Below are 19,326 nucleotides of genomic sequence, written 5' to 3'. Positions count from 1 at the left end.
AAAAAATCAAGAGATTAAAGGATGCTGGATCATGATTAAAGGATCATATCAGTCCAGGGACTCAATAGCTAAAAAAACCCATATGTATCAACATACTTGGGGTCACTCACATTTAAAAAAATGTAAGATCTTCGTGCAGAGACTTTCTCAGCCCACCAGAGTTATTTACAGCAGAAAGAATGGAAGTAGGAGATCATATTATACTGGCAAATGAAACAATACCAATACTTATCTAAACTTATCTTATTCCATACTTACCTAAACTTATCTACCTGCGATAAATACATTCATCTTAACACTGAACTAAGGCACACATTCTAAATTAAAAAAAAAAAAAGTTAACCTAGTCTATTTTAATCACTTGCAAAGAGAATATGAAAAGGGAAATAAACATACCCAACTCTTACTGCTTCACCTGATTAAACATAACAGTAATTCTTATGTGAAATATGCCCACCATATCAAGAGGATGTTTCATGTGATCTTTTCAGAGAACAGCAATACTTCAGCTCCTACAACAGCATGCTATTACTGATATATAGCGTACTGATAGCACCACAGGGAATGCATTAGTATCACATGGCTGCCTGGGAAGTGAACAGATGTGAACACAATTAGCTATTTCACTAGTTACATGACTATCCTTGTCCAACTTTGAAAATCCAAGTAAAAATAAAAAACAGCTCTCAAACTTCCACATGCACAAAGAAATCCTTTTCTATCCATGAAGGATATTAGAATTATTTACATCCCAATGCAATACACACTGAGTTCATAAATGATTACATCTGGAACACATACAAGGGTTCTCACCAGGGATATGTGCTGCAGTATTTAACCTACCAGCAGAAATAGGTACATTATCTAGTCAGTGGTGACGGGTCATATTAAAGGTTAATATGTTAGTCATAAATACTGGTATCAAAGTAAAGCTATCTAAAAATGTGAGTCTGAAAAATACTGAAAGATTTACACACTGGTATTCAGGTAAAACAAAAGCTGAACCTCAACATATGTTAATAAACTAAACCAGCAAAATAATGTGAAGCGAACACATAAAAACATGCAAAGAGTATAAAGGGTTAAATTTCAAACAGCACTTTCTAAAATATACATTCTTTCTGTGAATGAACAAAATCTTCAGAGGAGATATTATGTTTTTATAAAGCTTTATAGAGCTGTATGCTCACAGGATTTCACAAATGCATTAAAAATTTCACTTTATAAAAACAAGCAAAATTATAATGGCCTGACATTCATTTAGATTTTGCAAATCTCTGCAGAACTTAAATGCTGCTGGCAGCATAAAGACCTTCTGTGTGGACTGAGGAGTATAATCTCTGCTATAGAAGTACATAATCACCACAGAGATGTCTTTAGCCTGACTGCACAGTATAAAATCAAAAGACTGTCAGAAAGAAAAAAAAGAAATTAAGTAACAAGAATTGACACTCCAAAAAGGGAAAGCAGTTCAAGGAGCTGAGAGAAAAACAATCATACGATTTCCAAGCAAAACAACTGATTTATGTTCACCCATACAACAATTACTTTGTTAGACCTGTAAGTTTAAAGCCTAAACATTTATCAAAACTGCTTACAAGAGTGTGTACATATGGCCTGTTCAGATGCGTTTGGGAGAAGCTGCCAGGAACTGTGCATTTGAGAGAAGAATGACACCGAGAGGCCCTGCTCTGCTTTTTTATAAGTGTTCTGAAGAAGATAAATCTCTCTGGTTAACTTTAGGAGAATTGAGAATTCCAGAGAGAAATGTCCACACAGAGTCTGTTTCTTAATTATTTGTCCTTCTATTATACAGCTTTACAAAAAGAAACAACTAGCAAAGGGAAGAAATGCAGTTACTAAGTACTCATCTGGGTTGGTTTTGGTGGGGTGTTTTTGTTTGTTTTGTTTGGGGTTTTTTTTGAGGTAATACTGGTTACAGTAATACTTTGGTATACTTTGTACAGTAGTACTTTGTATATGAGGCATCTTTCATAACATTAAGTATAGAAGGAATTTAGAGATGGGAATAAACTTACAGAAAAATGTAAGACCCAGAGACCTTTATTTCATATCAGCCTTCAGCATTTTTATTTTTAAGATTTCTACACATCACAGGACTGCAGTAGCCTTCACACTGTGCATTCTAGAAACACTGCACACCTGTGTCTTTATATTTGCAAATGTGCAAGAAGTTACCAAAGCCCATGATTTCTGAACCATCATCAGCCAGGAGCATAGACAGAGGACATACAAAGTGCATACCCACTTTGAAACCTGAATGAACTCCAGATCCAAATAGGACACAGCAACTAACATTTTCTAATCCAGGAAAAAAGTATGCAAGTCATTCTTTTTGCCAGCTATATTTCTCTTAAGCAGCTCTACTTAAAACGTCTGTCAAAGTGCATTGTACATCCTTTAAACTAATCAGGTGTGCAACAGCTCATGTCTTTTCAAAACGCTAATATTTAAGCAAGTCAACCAATGCTACAGAACACATGTAACTGAACAAACATTGATTCACCCATTATCCTCCTTAGACCTAGACTTGCATCTTTTTAGCGGATTATTGTGAGAGCAGTTTTCAGTGTGAGGAAGTACTCCAACTGTTAATAGAGATATTAGGTTAGATGGATATGATTGTTCTTTTACAAATCCACACGTTGCCTCTTGGTCACTTAAGTTTGCTCACATTTCCAGAAAACTGCTGGAAAGTATAATTAAAGCTGCTAACTGACCTATAATTTCCCAGGCCCTCCATTTTAACCTCTCTACAATATATGTGTGCCTGCCCGTTTTTCTGCTCTTTCCAGTTTCCATATGGTTCTGTCCATTTTTGAAGATCAAAGAGTTTATGATTAATCACACTTCATCCCTTACTATCATTCTTAGGAAAAATGAGGACACAATTCCTTTAAGGGACTGTCAACTTGCTTGAACTTTTTTCTCCCTTAGATAAGTTTTAGTATCTACATATTTCTACTCTGAATATGGAAATTTTAGGTCATATATCAGCCCATATTCAGGAACTTAAATAAAACTTAGAAGGCCTTCGAAAACACTTCCAGAATATTTTTCATCATTTTCTTTTCAAGTAATGCAAGAATTTAAAGCAGTTAAAAAATTGATTTTCCTCTGTTGCCAGACACCACCTCCATTAGACATTAAGTGTTAAACTGGATGTTGGACTAGATGGCCACCTGAGGTTGTCTTACAGCCTGAATTATCCTGTAATACCATGAACTACAAGACTGTTTCAAAGTCAAGCATGCAAATAAAGTCATTTTAAAAATTAGAAACTTTTAATTTTCATGTTAACATCTTTTACTTCTCCACTTAAACTCCTGTAAAGCATAAATCAGAAACATGCTACAAAATAGGTGGTCTTTTATAACACATCTGGCTTAAAATTAAAATATAAGCTTGACAGCAATACAGTGGAATGCACAATAGTTACAGATTTTTTACAGGGGAGAATAGTTGTTGCCTGTAGAAATAAAAAAGCAAAGTGCTAGTTCACCAAGGGTTTAAAAAAATTATCAAATAATTAAGTAATGAAATAACATATGAAGAATTTTTCTGCACAACACTTCTGAGCAATGTGACACCATACTTAAAAAACATTAATTGATAAGAGGTTTTCAGGCACAAATCTTAGAATCATGGAATCATTTAGGTTGCCAAAGGCCTTTAAGATCACTGAGTCCAATCACTACACTAGCACTGCCAAGACCACCACTAAACCATGTCCGTAAGCGCCACATAAAAAACATCTTCTGTTAAATTGTATAAATTAAGAACTTCAATTTAGCACCTCATGATTCCTACCCTTTTCAATGAAACTCAATTATACAAGCTTTGGAAATACTATACACCTACCAACTGCTAAAATCACATGAGTTTTCTGGTAAACGAAAGGCGGCAGCAGCAGCAGAGTAGCATTGTTTCCATGAAGGCTCAAAGGCTCTAAGCCTGAACTTGATATGCTGCTTTCAGAAAACAAACAAAAAACCACAAACCAAAACACACTGAAAAAAACCCCACAAACAATAAAAATCTTCTACAAAAACTTAAAAACAGAAGCAAAATGCACTTACAGTGTTGACAAGTTCTAAGTAGCTTCCTCCAACGGAGCTGCTAAAACTTGAGGCCTGATTTAGAAGTCTTTGCAGGGAAGCCTGTCGGGTCTCATTGCTTCCACCATATTCCAACACCTTTTGTAGTGTAGAATTACTCTGGAGGTCTGGACTCTGAAGGTCTCTTGCTCCTGAATCATACTACCAGCTTTCTCTGGCTCCTGATAAGGCACCTAAAATGCAGAAATGGAAAAAACATTGTACTACGGACTGTGTTAGGAAAATCACAGAATAATAGAGCAGCTCAAATATAAAGTAATCTATAAGGATCAGAGTCCAACTCCTTGCTCCTAGCAGGACTACCTAACACTAAACCATATGGCTAAGAGCATTGTCCAGACACTCCTTGAACTCTGGCTGGCTTGGTGCTCTAACCACTTCCCCAGGGAGCCTGCTCCACTGAGTGACCACCCTCTCTGTGAAGAACCTTTTCCTAGGTTCTTCTGAACTTCCCGACGCAGCTTCATTCCATTTCCCCATGTCCTGTCACTGTTCACCAGATAGAGGAGATTACCGGGGTGAGCAGCTTGAGAGAGGACGCCTGCAACACCGGAGCGGAGCGGGGTGAGATCAGCGTCCAGGAGCCTCACCTCAGAGCGACAAGAGCCACTGAGGAGGGAGCCTCAAGTCCTCGACAGGACTTGCCCAGGAGCCGGCAGCTCAGCTCACGCGAGGAGCTGACTCACAGGGGGCAGAGTCAGGAGGAGCGGCACCAGCTGTGAGTGGTTAAAAACCTGCCCAGGGAGCGCGAGCGACCAGGAATGCGGCGAACAGAGCGGGTCAAAGGCAGTTCACGCGGGGTGACCGCCTGATCAAGAGGACTCTCCTGGAGTGCAGGAGGAGGAAGGACTGCTTGCTTGTGCGGACAGATGTAGACAGACAGATCGACCACATAGATCATGGTCACAAGAAGATCAAAAGCCGCAGTGAGGAATAATGTGGGTACCCAGACTGAGCCTTCCTGCAGACATGCAACCGTGCAGGTCTCTGGCTGCAGTAAATGCCTGAGCCTGGCACTTGTACTGGAGAGAGACAGTGACACCGCTTGTGTGCGGTGTGAGCGAATAAATGATCTGCTCAGGCAGGTGGCTGAACTGAGGGAGGAGGCAGGAAGGTTGAGAGCTATCAGAGAGTGTGAAAGTGAAATAGATTGGTGGAGCCACACCCTAAGGCAAGGGCAGAGGGATGTGGTTGAGCAAGTGATGGGTTGCCTTCCCTCCTACCATCAGATAGAAGGAGTGAACTTAAGGGACAAGGAGGTATGGAGGGAGGTCCCTCCTTGGAGAGGAAAGCGAAAACCCTCGCAATCCCTTTCTCCCTCCCAGTTGCCCTAGAATAACAGGTACCAGGTCTTGGAACTACAGGGCCAGGTAAATGGAGATGGAGGGGTAGATCTATCTAGTGAGTCACCTAGGGCTTGTCACTCACCCCCATGCCTTAGAACTTCCTCAACCAAGAAGAAAAGAAGAGTAATTGTGGTGGGTGACTCCCTTCTGAGGGGAACAGAAGGGCCCATTTGCAGACCAGATCCATCCCACAGGGAAGTCTGTTGCCTACCTGGGGCTCAGATTAGAGATGTTAAAAGGAAACTCTGATCTGGTGCAGCCCTCTGACTACTATCCGCTGCTGGTTTTTCAGGTTGGCAGTGATGAAATTATTACAAGGAGGGCAAGGGCAATGAAGAGAGACTTCAGGGCCCTGGGACGGCTGGTTAGAGGGTCTGGAGCGCAAGTGGTGTTTGCCTCCATACCTGTTACAAGCAAGGGTGAAGAGATAAATAGGAAGAGTCTGCAGATTAATCTATGGCTACATGACTGGTGCCAAAGGCAGGGTTTTGGGTTTTTCAATCATGGGCTGCTATATGAGACACCTGGTTTGCTGGTGGCAGGTGGGATACACCAGTCCCAGAGGGGGAAAAGGTATTTGGGGCAGGAGTTAGCAGGGCTCATTGACAGGGCTTTAAACTAGATATGAAGGGGGAAGGGGAGAAGGGCCTGTTGGGGACAAGCCAAAGAGAAACATGCTGGGGCTTGAGAGATGGCGGACTAGGGAGGACTCTCAATCTATTGTTTCATTTAAGGGAAAGGATAGTTGTTTAGACCCTGTCCCACATGGGAAAAAGGGTACCAGGGCAAGAGTTAGCAGAGCTCACTCACAGAGCTCTAGGTTAGATTCAAAGTGCGAGGGGGTTGTAGCTGGGTTTGAACTAGTGGGGCATTGTTCTAGTATTAATGAAGACCAGAAGGCCTCCCGCCTCCCAAGGGTGCCACTAGCGTGCTCTGCTCGCTCCCTGAAATGCCTGTACACCAATGCACGCAGCATGGGGAATAAACAGGAGGAGTTAGAAGTCTGTGTGTGGTCTAAAGGTTATGATCTGGTGGCAATTACAGAGACATGGTGGGACAGCTCACATGACTGGAATGTGGTCATGGATGGCTATGTCCTTTCTAGGAAAGATAGGTCAGCAAAGCGAGGTGGTGGAGCTGCTCTTTACGTGAGAAAGAGACTAGAATGTATTGAGTTCTGTCCAGGGGCAGATGAGGAGCAAGTGGAAAGTCTGTGGGTACGAATTAAGGGACAGGCTGGTACGGGTGATACAGTTGTGGGGGTCTGTTATAGACCTCCTGATCAGGACGAAGCAGTTGATGAGGCTTTCTACAGGCAACTGAAAGCAGCCTCATGACTACATGCCTTGGTCCTCATGGGGGATTTTAACTACCCCAGTATTTGCTGGAAGACTTATACAGCCAATCATTCACAGTCTAGGAGGTTCCTCCAGTGCCTTGATGATAACTTCTTAATGCAGATGGTGGACAAACCAACTAGGAGAGGAGCGCTGCTGGATCTAGTACTCACCAACAAGGAGGGTCTGGTTGAAGCGGCGATGGTCAATGGCAGCCTTGGCTGCAGTGACCATGAGATGGTGGAGTTTAGGATCCTGTGTGGGAGGAATAGAATACCTAGCAAGGCCACATTTCTGGATTTCCGAAGGGCCAACTTTGGCCTCTTCAATCAGTTGCTAAGGGAAGTCTCATGGGAAAGAGTACTAGGTGGTAAAAGGGCTCAAGATAGTTGGTCAGCATTCAAAGACCACTTCTTCCAAGCTCAGGATCAGAGTATCCCAATGGGTAGGAAGTCAAGTAGGGGAGCCAGGAGACCAGCATGGTTAAACAAGGAACTGCTGGGCAAACTCATGCAGAAAAAGAGAATCTATGGATTATGGAAGGAGGGGCTGGCCACTTGGGAGGAATATAGGACAGTTGTTAGAGAATGTAGGGAGGCAATTAGGACAGCTAAGGCCTCCTTGGAACTTAATCTTGCAAGTCAAGGACAATAGAAAGGGCTTCTTCAAATACATAAAACTAACACAAGAGGCAATATAGGCCCACTGCTGAACGAGGTGGGTGCCCTGGAGACAGACGGTATAAAGAAGGCAGAGATGCTGAATGCCTTCTTTGCTTCTGTCTTTACTCCTGCAGACTCTCCCTGGGGGACCCAGATTCCTATAGCCCCAGAAGGAGTCAGGATAAAGGAGGAGTTTGCTTTGGTGGATGAGGATTGGGTTAGGGATCAGTTAAGCAATCTGGACATCTATAAAACAATGGGTCCGGATGGAATACACCCACGGGTGCTGAGGGAGCTGGCGGAGGTCATTGCTGGGCCACTCTCCATCATCTTTGGTAAGTCGTGGGAAACAGGAGAGGTGCCTCAGGATTGGAGGATGGCAAATGTCACGCCAGTCTATAAGAAGGGAAAGAAGGAGGACCCGGGTAATTATAGACCGGTCAGCCTTACCTCCATCCCTGGAAAGGTGATGGAACAACTTATTCTTGACACCATCTCTAGACATATCAAGGATGAGGGGGTCATTAAGAGCAGCCAACATGGTTTTAACAAGGGGAAGTCATGTTTGACCAACCTTATAGCCTTCTATGAGCAAGTAACTAGGTGGATGGATGATGGTAGAGTGGTAGATGTGTTTTTTCTTGATTTCAGTAAGGCATTTGATACTGTCTCCCACAGCATCCTCATAGATAAGCTAAGAAAGTGTGGGCTTGATGATCAGGTAGTGAGGTGGATCAAGAACTGGTTGGAAGGAAGAAGACAGAGAGTTGTGTTTAATGGGGCAGAATCTAGCTGGAGGTCTGTCACTAGTGGAGTGCCTCAGGGGTCGGTGCTGGGACCAGGGCTGTTTCATATTTTCATCAACGACCTGGATGAGGGAACTGAATGTACCCTCAGCAGGTTCGCTGGTGATACTAAACTGGGAGGAGTGGCTGACACACCAGAGGGCTGTGTTGCCATTCAGCGAGACCTGGACAGGCTGGAGAGTTGGGCGGGGAGAAACTTGATGAAATTCAACAAGGGCAAGTGTAGAGTCTTGCATCCGGGGAAGAACAACCCCATGTACCAGTACAGGTTGGGGGCTGACCTGCTGGACAGTAGTGAAGGGGAAAGGGACCTGGGGGTCCTGGTGGACAGGAGGATGACCATGAGCCAGCAATGTGCCCTTGTGGCCAAGAAGGCCAATGGCATCCTAGGGTGCATTAGAAAGGGTGTGGTTAGTAGGTCAAGAGAGGTTCTCCTCCCCCTCTACTCTGCCTTGGTGAGGCTGCATCTGGAATATTGTGTCTAGCTCTGGGCCCCTCAGTTCAAGAAGGACAGGGAATTGCTTGAAAGAGTCCAGCGCAGAGCCACAAAGATCATTAAGGGAGTGGAACATCTCGCTTATGAGGAGAGGCTGAGGGAGCTGGGTCTCTTTAGCTTGGAGGAGACTGAGGGGTGACCTCATCAATGTTTACAAATATGTAAAGAGTGAGTGTCAGGGTGATGGAGCTAGGGTTTTTTCAGTGATGTCCAGTGACAGGACAAGGGGCAATGGGTGTAAACTGGAGCATAGGAGGTTCCATGTGAACATCAGGACAAATTTCTTTACTGTGAGAATGACAGAGCACTGAAACAGGTTGCCCAGGGGGGTTGTGGAGTCTCCTACATTGGAGATATTCAAGGCCTGCCTGGACAAGTTACTGTGTGATGTACTCTAGGTTACCCTGCTCTTGCAGGGGGGTTGGACTAGATAATCTTTTGAGGTCCCTTCCAACCCTTAGGATTCTGTGATTCTGTGATCAGCACTTTTCCCTTCACTGTCCTCTGTGAGGAATCTGTAGACTGCCATGAGGTCAACCTCAACCTTCTCCAGGTTGAACAAACCAAGTGGCCTCAGCCGCTCCTCCTAATTCTTGCCCGTGAGGCCTTTCATCATCTTGGTCAGTCTCCTTTGGACACACATACTTTAATGTCCTCCTTCTGTTGAGGCACCCAAAACTGCACATGGGAGTAGAGGCAGGGTCACACAAGTGCAGTGCAGAGTGGGAGAACTACCTCCCTCAATGGGCTGGCTATGCTGTGCTTGATGCACTCTGGGACACAATTGGCCCTTATGGCTGCCAGGGCACACAGCTAACACATGAATATGCCTGCTTGTCCTTCCAGAAAGAAAAAAAAAAAAGCAATCAGTTCCACCTCCATTGCTCCCTATCTTGTACATGCTGACAATGCCAGAAAAATAAAACAAAAACCACACAGAAATACAAACATTTTCAATGCACAGATCATTTACTTAATTACAAGGTCCAGAAGGAAAAATAAAAGAATTCATCCATTATTTAGTATAGAGTAAAAAGGAGTGTAATTCAAAATAGCTAAGGACCACTGAATGAGGTCAGTTACTATGTCAGACTGAAAAGCAGCACTGATCAAAGAACAAAAAAAGAAAACCATAATTCACCTCTTTTTGCTTACTGAATATCAACAAAATAATCATTAAGCTGTATAGTTAATCACTTTTTATCTTAGCAGTGCCTTTTTTATTACTGGTTGTTCCAGTTCAAGTTTCAACAACACATCAATCACAAGGTGTATCATTACAAATCAATACAAGAATATGATTATGTAGCTAGTAACAACAATAAATACTTCAGGGAAATTTTCTGTATCATGAAGCTGCAGGGTTGCTATTTCTCCATATACAGCCCTTCCAGTTCCCCTACTGCCAGATACAGGCTTAATCCCTAAAGCATATTTAACAGAGTTTTTTTATTTTATCAGTACCCATTTCATCCTTAGGTGCTTCTACTTCACATACAACTGTCCCACTCTTTCAACATCTTGTTATATTCTGGGCTCAACAATTTCCTATGGCAAAACATTCCATGATAGACATTAGATTATTTAAAAACCCTGGGAAGTGCTGTAAAATTTCATATGAAGCATAATGAAGATTAAAAACTACTAAGTGACTTGTCCAAGCACACATTCTAAGTTAACAGAAAAGTCAGAAGAAAATCCAGAGTTACAGACTAGAGCACAAAACTCAGTCCACCATGCACTCACCAAACCTAAAGTAATGGTCTTTAATGCCATCCTATTAGCTTGAAAGCTTTTTATGAGCTAGTTCCCTCTCTGAAATATTAATTAGCATTTTAAGTGAGTGTTTACTAATCAGTTATTATTACTTAGTACAATGTCAGGGATAAACAATAAATTATATGATGAACTGCTAGGAGAATGCTTCTCCATTGCCAAGTTGAAGCTGCAAAAGTGCAAACAGAAAATCAGTCAAAAGGCAAGCAACAGAGCAACTACGATACGGCTTTTGGTCAATACCCTACATGTTCTTGTAAAGCAGTTATCCTAACAACACAGTTACAGGCTGGGTGGAGAAGAGATTCAGCACAGCCCTGCAGAGAAGGACCTGGGGATGTTGGCTGATGAGAAACTGAACATGACTGGGCTTCAGTGTACCCTCACAGTCCAGAAACAGTGTGCTGGGCCACATCAAAAGGAGCGTGACCAGCAGGTCAAAGGAGGTGATCCTGCCCCTGTACTCTGCTCTGGTGAGACCCCACTTGGAGTACTGAGCGCACTTCTTGTGGTCCTCAATATAAGACCGACATGGAGCCACTGGGGCAAGTCCAGAGGAGGTCATGAGGGTGATAAGGGGGCTGGAGCATCTCCCATATGAAAACAGGCTGAGAAAGTTGGGGCTTTTCAACCTGGAGAAGAGAAGCTGCATGGAGACCTCATAGCAGCCTTCCAGTATCTGAAAGGGACCTACAAGAATGCCAGAGAGGGACTCTTCATCAGGGACTGTAGCGACAGGACAAGAGGTAATGGGTTCAGACTATGGGTTCACAACAGCTAAGGACCACTGAATGAGGTCAGTTACTATGTCAGACTGAAAAGCAGCACTGATCAAAGAACAAAAAAGGAGAACCATAATTCACCTCTTTTTGCTTACTGAATATCAACAAAATAAATTAATCATTAGGTTGTATAGTTAATCACTTTTTATCTTAGCAGTGAACTTCAGACAGAAGTTCAGGTTAGTTATAAGGAAGAAGTTCTTTACTGTGAGGGTGTGAGGCAGTGGAACAGGTTGACAAAAGAAGTGGTAAACGGTCCATGCCTGGCAGTGTTCAGTGTCAGGTTGGACATTACCTTGGGCAACATCGTCTAGTGTAAGGCATCCCTGCCCATGGAAGGGGGTTGGAACTAGATGATCCTAAGGTCCTTTCCAACCCTAACCAATCTATGATTCTATGACAAACTGATTTAGGAAAGTTGGAGGCAGTTTTGCTGCCTTACTGTAAGAAAATATGGCAGTCTTTAAACACATAATAAGAAAATAACACAAACCAAAAAACAATTACATTTTAAATTAATACAGTTACCATAATTACAGGTATAGGTAACAATTAAAGATTAATTCAATTACTTTTACAGCAAAAGCATGCACCACCATACTTAATCTACATGCTGCAAGTGCTACAACAGACCTAAGCACTACAACATACACTAAGGTACTGCTGGTATTTCACACTGTGTATAGAGTACTAACTATGCACAACATAAGGTATCTCTGCCATCTCCTGGCTACAGTACAATATAAAGCAAAAAGAGCAGCAGCCCGCAGAGCTGAAGCAGCAGAAGTACCTCAGGAGCGTGAGGAAGACGGGATCAGATCAGTTCTGCCATCTACCACACTTGACAGTAACATGGGAAACAACTCTTTCTGCACAAGCATAGACACAGAATTAAGAGAGTTATATCATATAGATCCTCCTCTTTTTACAGAGCTAAATAAGGCACATACCTCAATGGAGTATGTGCAGTGAATTTCTATTACTGAAACAACATTGTTCTGCAGGAGCTTTCACATTCATTCAATTAGCAACAGTAGTTTTGCTGACACTCAAGTGGCCTTCATAGATTGCACCATCTGCTATCAGATTGGAAGCACTTACAACACTCAGCTGGCTCAAAAGTCACCTGTCAGTTGTGGATGGATCCAGGAAAGATTCTTTTTTTGACCTTATTCTGTATTTTTGACCCAGGTTTTCTTAGAAGTTCAACTCTTGAACATACATGCATACATACTAAATACTACATACATACATATACTGCATACATACTAAAAACACAAGGAGAGATGACTGTTTCAAAGGAAGGCATTTCCAGTATTTTATTTGGGTTTAACACTAATCTCTAAATTTCCACACTATTTTCCTCCCGGAATCCAAACCTGGATGCTAAGATGCTGTACTCATGGGTAATGTACCTTTCAAGTCTCAGATCTATAGGGAAACCCTGGAGCGTTAGAGAGAACACTGGAGTTATGAAGACACATACCAAAATTTCAAGGGACTTATTTTCAAAAAAGAGTCAGCCTTCAGTGGGACAGGAAACCATTCACCTATCTAACAAACGAGTTTACAGTTTCTTGAGCATTGCCAAAATTACTAAACAGCAGCACTATTTCTTATTCAACCTTAAAAACAATGACTACTAGATATAGACAATTCTTTATCATGGGAAGAAAACAGAAATTTGCTAATTACCTGTAAAGAGCTAGACTAATACATACAACATAATATAAATAATTCTAATTTTAGCTTCTATATAAGACATATAAGACTATACTGAAAAACCTGACAAAAGCCACAACTGTTCAAGCAATTTCCTGCCTTAAATCATTAGAGGTGTAGTTCTGCTGTATTACAAGCTTTCATTCACAAAGCAATCTACTTCTATCACTGACTAGATGGCTCACACCATCTAGTGTTACTGGAAATAGGACCCACAGATCCTGTCAGTAACTGACATTCTTCCTGTATTTCCTACTGAATAATATACTACAATATACTAAAGAGTCAGGTAGCCTACAGTCACAGCAAGACTCCAGCAGCAGTTTCAAAAGCTATTTTATTCTTTTTTTTTAATTATATTTTAAACAATGTCAGAAGAACAGAGTTGGAATTCCATTTCACTTATAGAAAAAATACTGGTTATTACTTGCAAATTATTGTTGACGCTCCTATTGACATTAATAGTGCAGGGTAAGAACTACAATACATTATAATAAGCTTTGAGTTGCTGATATCCAAGCAGCAAAAAGCATCATTCTAGTAACTTGGAAACAGTAATTTCTCAGAATCTGCAAGAGTCAAGGCAGGACAAGTGCAGAAACCATGACTTCCATAAATTTTAAAAACACACTAGAGTAAAATAGTCAGGCTTCATCAGCACAGAGTGAAATATACCAAGGCAGAAAATTCAAAGGTGTTCTGGACTTAACTGGATGAATATAAAAAAAAAAAAAAAAAATTAATGCACTCACCAACTCTTTAAAAACACATTAAATTAACAATAAAAAGAGTAGGGATTGACTTGCATATGTTAGCGAATCTGAATTTTCATATATGATTATTTTTGGTAGAAATTAGTGAGATTTCCTTGTGAAATACATTTTGAGACTGTAATACAGACCCTTCTCCAGTAAAGCTTGGGACCTGTCGTTTACTTTTGGTTATTACAAACCATAATTATTAGGCTGGTCTGTCTAAGAAAAAACGATTTTAAAACTCAACTTGACAGAAATCTGGCCAGCAAACAGAGAAACTTTGTATAGCTGCCATACAGCTGTCTGAGGCAGAAGTAGTTTTCTGGTTTGCAGTGAAATACAGAAGTGGCAGCACTGACAAAACAGTCAACACAGGCAGAACTAGGGAACACACACCATCTTTAATCCAATTAAAAAATAAAAAGATACTAGGCATGATCTTGCTCTTGAACTGCTATTTAATACAGCTCTTCAAAGAGATTCATGGGCTGAAAAATGCAACTAAGCCAGGATTACCAAGATTCAGTACAGACAGAGATGGTGAAATGGGCATAGAAACTACAGAGTCAATCATCCCACAATTCAAGAACATACATAGAAGAAGGATAAACATCCCATATTCCTGCAGATGGCAGAACAAGGGATTTTTCTCCTCCATCTCCTCACTCCCCCACCCCAGGTGAAAGGAGGGAAAAAGAAAATGAGAATTTTTGTATTCTTTAAATCAGACAGCATTTCCACCACTCAGATCTCCAACTGGAATGATTTTTAAAGCATCCAAGAAACATCCACATTCCTACAGTATACTAGATCTGAAAGAGAAAAGACTAAGATTATTCCTTTCCTCATTTTTAATATTTCTAGCTACCTACCTCTCTGAGCTTTACAGAGAAGACTGGATCTTAAGCTACGGGCTGAGCTCTGCGGCTCTTGTCCTTTCAAGAAAGATTGATGCCTTGTGCAACTAGGATTTTTAGAAAAGGATGTTCTGCACAGTCAAGTCTGCATATTGATGACCAGACTGCACCAGTTACAACAGCACTCTAATATATGACAAAATTATGCCAAGGCATATTCATAATGCCCTTCAGGACTAATCCTAATGCCAGTAAAATTGGTAACACCCCCCCCCCCCCCCCCCCCGAGTTTATCTTTCCTTAAATTACACCAACAGGACATTTAAAAGTCATACCTACCTAAACTGTTATTACTGCTAGTTGGCCAGGAAGCTATCTCATCCCTTAACTTTTTCTTTTTACAAGGGTCATCCAACTTCACAGAGAGGTCCACTTCCTCCTTCCTGATTTCTCGTACCAGTTCCATGCGGCATTGGCTAAAAGCCTGGAAGGAAATTTTCCCATTTTCATCTGCTCCCAGCTGGTGCATGATCTCTGTGACAGACTCCACCATATTCAGCTGGCAGCATACCATCAGCAAGTCATTCCTAAGGATATTTTTAGAGTGAAAAGGGGGGAAGGGGAAAGATGGAAGTGGAAGAAAGATTGGAAAAGTGGGAACAGAGAAGAAAGAAACAATTTAGTTCAGAAGGAATACTAATCCTGTCTAATCGGGAAATGCATTAATGCATAGACATTTAATAAGCCAACTATTGTTTTTGTTAACCGAACAAAGTAACTGTGAGATTGGCAAGAAAATACAACACAGAAGGACTATGGAAAAGAAGAGAACATTTTTCATTAAATGTTAACCTCTATTTTTATGCCATTACTAACACTTCTGCTAGCAAAGACAGACACAAGGGAGAGATGAATCCTGTTGTCCATCTTCACACTACCTTCTGAAAAGGTGACATGATAAGAATTTAAATAATTATTTTCTGACGAGATTAATGGCTAGTTAGATTTCTGTTTTCACTGGGACAGGCCACAGAAATTTCTTTTGCCACTGAGCAGCTAAAGAAGAAAAACATATAAAGGACAAAGAGAGCAGCAGAAAAGAAATACTATTTTGATTAACTGGTTTTAAGCTTGTCTCCAAACATTCTGATTACAAACCCCTCTAAACAAGCTTGCTTGGTCCAGTTGTTTAATGAAACTCACAAAAGGGGAAGGAGGGCAGTGCAATGGAGACACTGCCAGTGGCCAAAAGACAGCTGCAACCAAATCAACATGGAAGATACTTAGAGAAAAAAAAACAAACAAACACAAAACCACACCAGTCAGCAACACTATGACCAATGCCACTTTCTATTTTATGTGACAATTAAAACCTCAAGAACATACCTTAGGCTTAATGTGAGGTATTACAGCAGTCTTAGGAGAAAATATTCGGAGGGGTTTGTTCCCCACTGCTATCTTGCTTCTTTTTCAAAACCAAGCTAAGATTAAGTATTTTTTAAGCAATTCTCAACAGTAGTAGTTGGTTAAAAAAAAAAAAAAAAAATTAATCAGAAGTTGATAACTAAATAAAGGTGAATAACTGTTAACAAGCCTGTCCAATGAACAACAGGAAAGAAGGTATGGGATGTTAACTGGATATAATGGAAGTGGTCTATTAGATGAACACCTGATAGTCTTTAACAGTGGCAGATGTGCAGCTCAGTGAAATTCCTCAATCATTTCCTTCACCAGAGACTAAATCAACCTCTCAAAAACCAGATATTTTTTCTGAAGATACTGTCATACTGCCTTTTTTCAAGATGTAAATCACTAAAAAAACCCTTGCTGTTCTTAGGCAAACATAACTCTGCAATAGTAAATCCAGACCAAATAATCTCCCTGAGCATACAGATAAAGCACCTCTGCTTCCTTCCAGATGCTCAAGATTTCACACACAGCAGGAAACAACGTTGATAGACTTAGGACTGCCTTAATCTGCTGCTACTCAAGAGACTCAGACACCAAAAAAAGGCAGAGCCAAAAGACCTTCCTTTCATCCTCTTTTCTTCCAGGTATTCCAGAGCTGCCCCAACAGAATTCTTAGCAAAGATGTTAACAGTAAAATTGGACTGTAATAATTACATTATGACTTTAGTAAAGAATAAAATTGAATAAAATCTCCACTTATAACAAGAAATAACATTATTATAAGAGAATTCAGTTACATTCCATAGGCCAAATATAAGTGATTGATACTTGCAGTTAAAATTTTGGTCAGAGTTTTGCTCTTAGCTTTGAATCTGGTCAATGAATAAAGAATGAGTGGAGTAATTTACTCATTCTTTTGCCACCTTATGGCCTATGAAATTTAGAAAGGAAGTCTGGTAAGGATAGTTCTACAGCCACTATGTAACACCATAGGCAAGTATATATTTATAGAATCATAGAATGGTTTGTGTTGGAAGGGACTTTAAAGATTTACTTCCAACCCCTCACAATGGAACTAAAGCCACTGGAACTCAAAACTGTTTAAATTTTCAGCTACTAAAAAGGTAAACATTTAATCTTTGCTTATACAACTTGCAGTCTAAAAGCACAAACACATTTGAGGAAGAAAAGTCAAAATGAAGGATGCACCCAAGTTCCCTAGAAGCAAGTAGAGTAAAAAAAACAGTGTAAGAAAACCTGTTCCATGCAGTTTTGAGTCACTTCTAGACCAATACTGCAGATAAACAGTGATCTATTAATTAAAAATGGACTAAGCTGGAAATGCCTGTCTAATGGAGGATCCTGTAGGATCCCCAGGAAATGAAGCAATAAGAAGCTGCCAATATAAAATATATACTGGAATCACCGGAATTGGATCAATTTTATCCTTGGTAGGAAAGTGTTTAATTTAGCTCCTTGGTGTAGCCACTAATCTCCAGCACACCCACAGCTGGACACTTACCCAGCTGCTGTGGTGTTTCCGGGCCTCATGCCCCATCGTCTCTGATTCTCACAGCAAGTCAAGTCCCTCACAGTTAAATCATAGAATTGTACCAGTTCCCAAGCTTTGACTTTCCTATAAGCAACTACATGCAAACAATTCAGGCAATGATCTCGTAATTTTTTTCTTAAACTCTGCTTTCTCTGTTCTTTGATTGCTCTGTTTTCTACTTCTCCATAATAACAAGCAAGAATTCGGGATACAGGAGGTGATGCCACTTTCCCACCTGTCTCCCCACATTTTCCTCCACTAGGGCTGTCTCAGCAGGCAGTTAAACAACACAAAACTGACCATAATAAAGTGAAGAGTTTTTGTTTACTTAGCTCCACACATCAGTTCACCGCAGAGAAAGATACGCTAGCACTAGGCCAATAACAGCACTATTCCCTCCAGAGCCAAACTAACCTCCTGTTTGTTTGTATCATTAGCCAGCCTGCTCATTTTCTTTACTTCCCACAACTCACTGTCCTACCAGGCCAAAAAAAATCACATCTTCACCTTTGTGACACAGGACCTGTGGTGACTTACATGTGGAGACCTTCAACTGTCAGAGCAATTCAATCACATTGACCAATACTCAAACTTCACACGAATTCTTCTATCAACAAAACTTACAAAATAAACTGTCCTCCAGCTCACTTGTCTTACTGACCATCAATAAAAAAACCTTCAGGTAAAAGATCATCATCTCATTCTTACAACTTGAAGTACGTACAAATGCACAGATGATAAACTGTATCGTTACACAAAGACTTCATGTAAGGTCTAGGGAGGAAAGTTGAGAGAACAGCCAGCAACAACCGCAAAACAAATTACAGGCATGCTTCCACAGAGCTCAATCTTCAGTCAGAACTTCCAGAAGGCTCCCAGAGTCTTTTCCTTTTGTTCCCCATTTCAGAAGGAGAAAGAAATGGCTAGATAACATGCCCTAAGCATATGAAACAGGTTGTATGAAATGCTTATTTCTTAATCTGTACCAACAGGAGTAATTCATTACAACTCCAAAGCTATCTCTTATACCCAGAATGCATAAGCAACAGAGAATAAAAGTTACAGAAGTCCTCTGTATTACACTATGATCTTTGGCAAACAAAGCACCTAGAGGTATGCACCCAAAGACAGAGATCACTTTTAAAGGTTACCAGACTAGAAGACTAGGAAAGGAGACAATCATTCATGTAAGTTCTTACTCGGCAAGCTTTTCTGAAGAATCAATTAACAGAACTAGCAATAGCCACAAAAAAGAAATTTGTGTTCCTCTAATCAATTTATACTCAGAAACATCAGATTTCATTACCTTTATCACAATCTCAACAGTTACCAGTTTGCACAGGCCATTTCACGTATAAACAGGTATTTTTTTGATTCTCCAATTCCCTCAACTGATTTTGATGGTTTAACAATACAGAAGCTATTACTATCTGAGTGCAGGTCATCTTGATAGACTCATTCAGCATTTCCTTGTTACCTTTAAAAGGTAAAGCAAGACTGAAGTTACAGCTTCTGAAGCAGTAATTAGTACAACTTTGGAACAGCTGGAATTTTCCACCTACTACTACCTGGACACTACAAAGAAAGGACAAACAATGAACTTACTGCAACAATACACCTGCCTGACAGCTGCTGTTGAGGAAGAAGGCCCTCATTCTCATTTTAATAAAGGGCATTCTCTGCACT

At 40.9% G+C, this 19,326-nt stretch overlaps 1 protein-coding gene across 2 annotated transcripts in view; it reads right to left on the bottom strand.

Moving 5' to 3' along the window:
- MCC (MCC regulator of WNT signaling pathway) overlaps positions 1–19,326 on the bottom strand; it is a 206,424-nt gene that overhangs the window by 172,340 nt on the left and 14,758 nt on the right. The window contains exons 1-2 of one of the 2 annotated variants that reach the window (XM_057403872.1): positions 9,522–9,539; positions 4,101–4,312 (exon numbers count right to left, since the gene is read on the bottom strand). The gene's annotated coding sequence lies outside the window, so the exon portion shown is untranslated. Of the gene's footprint in view, positions 1–4,100; positions 4,313–9,521; positions 9,540–19,326 lie in introns of those variants that run through there. The other variant, XM_057403871.1, reaches the window with a different exon arrangement.

This window comes from Pezoporus wallicus, unplaced genomic scaffold, assembly GCF_028554395.1.
Source record: "Pezoporus wallicus isolate ANWC-B61680 ecotype Strahan unplaced genomic scaffold, APGP_CSIRO_Pwel_v1 contig_8209, whole genome shotgun sequence".
Classification (NCBI taxonomy): domain Eukaryota; kingdom Metazoa; phylum Chordata; class Aves; order Psittaciformes; family Psittacidae; genus Pezoporus; species Pezoporus wallicus.
Note: the sequence above shows the minus strand (reverse complement) of the source record. Positions and strands in the feature narration are given on the sequence as shown.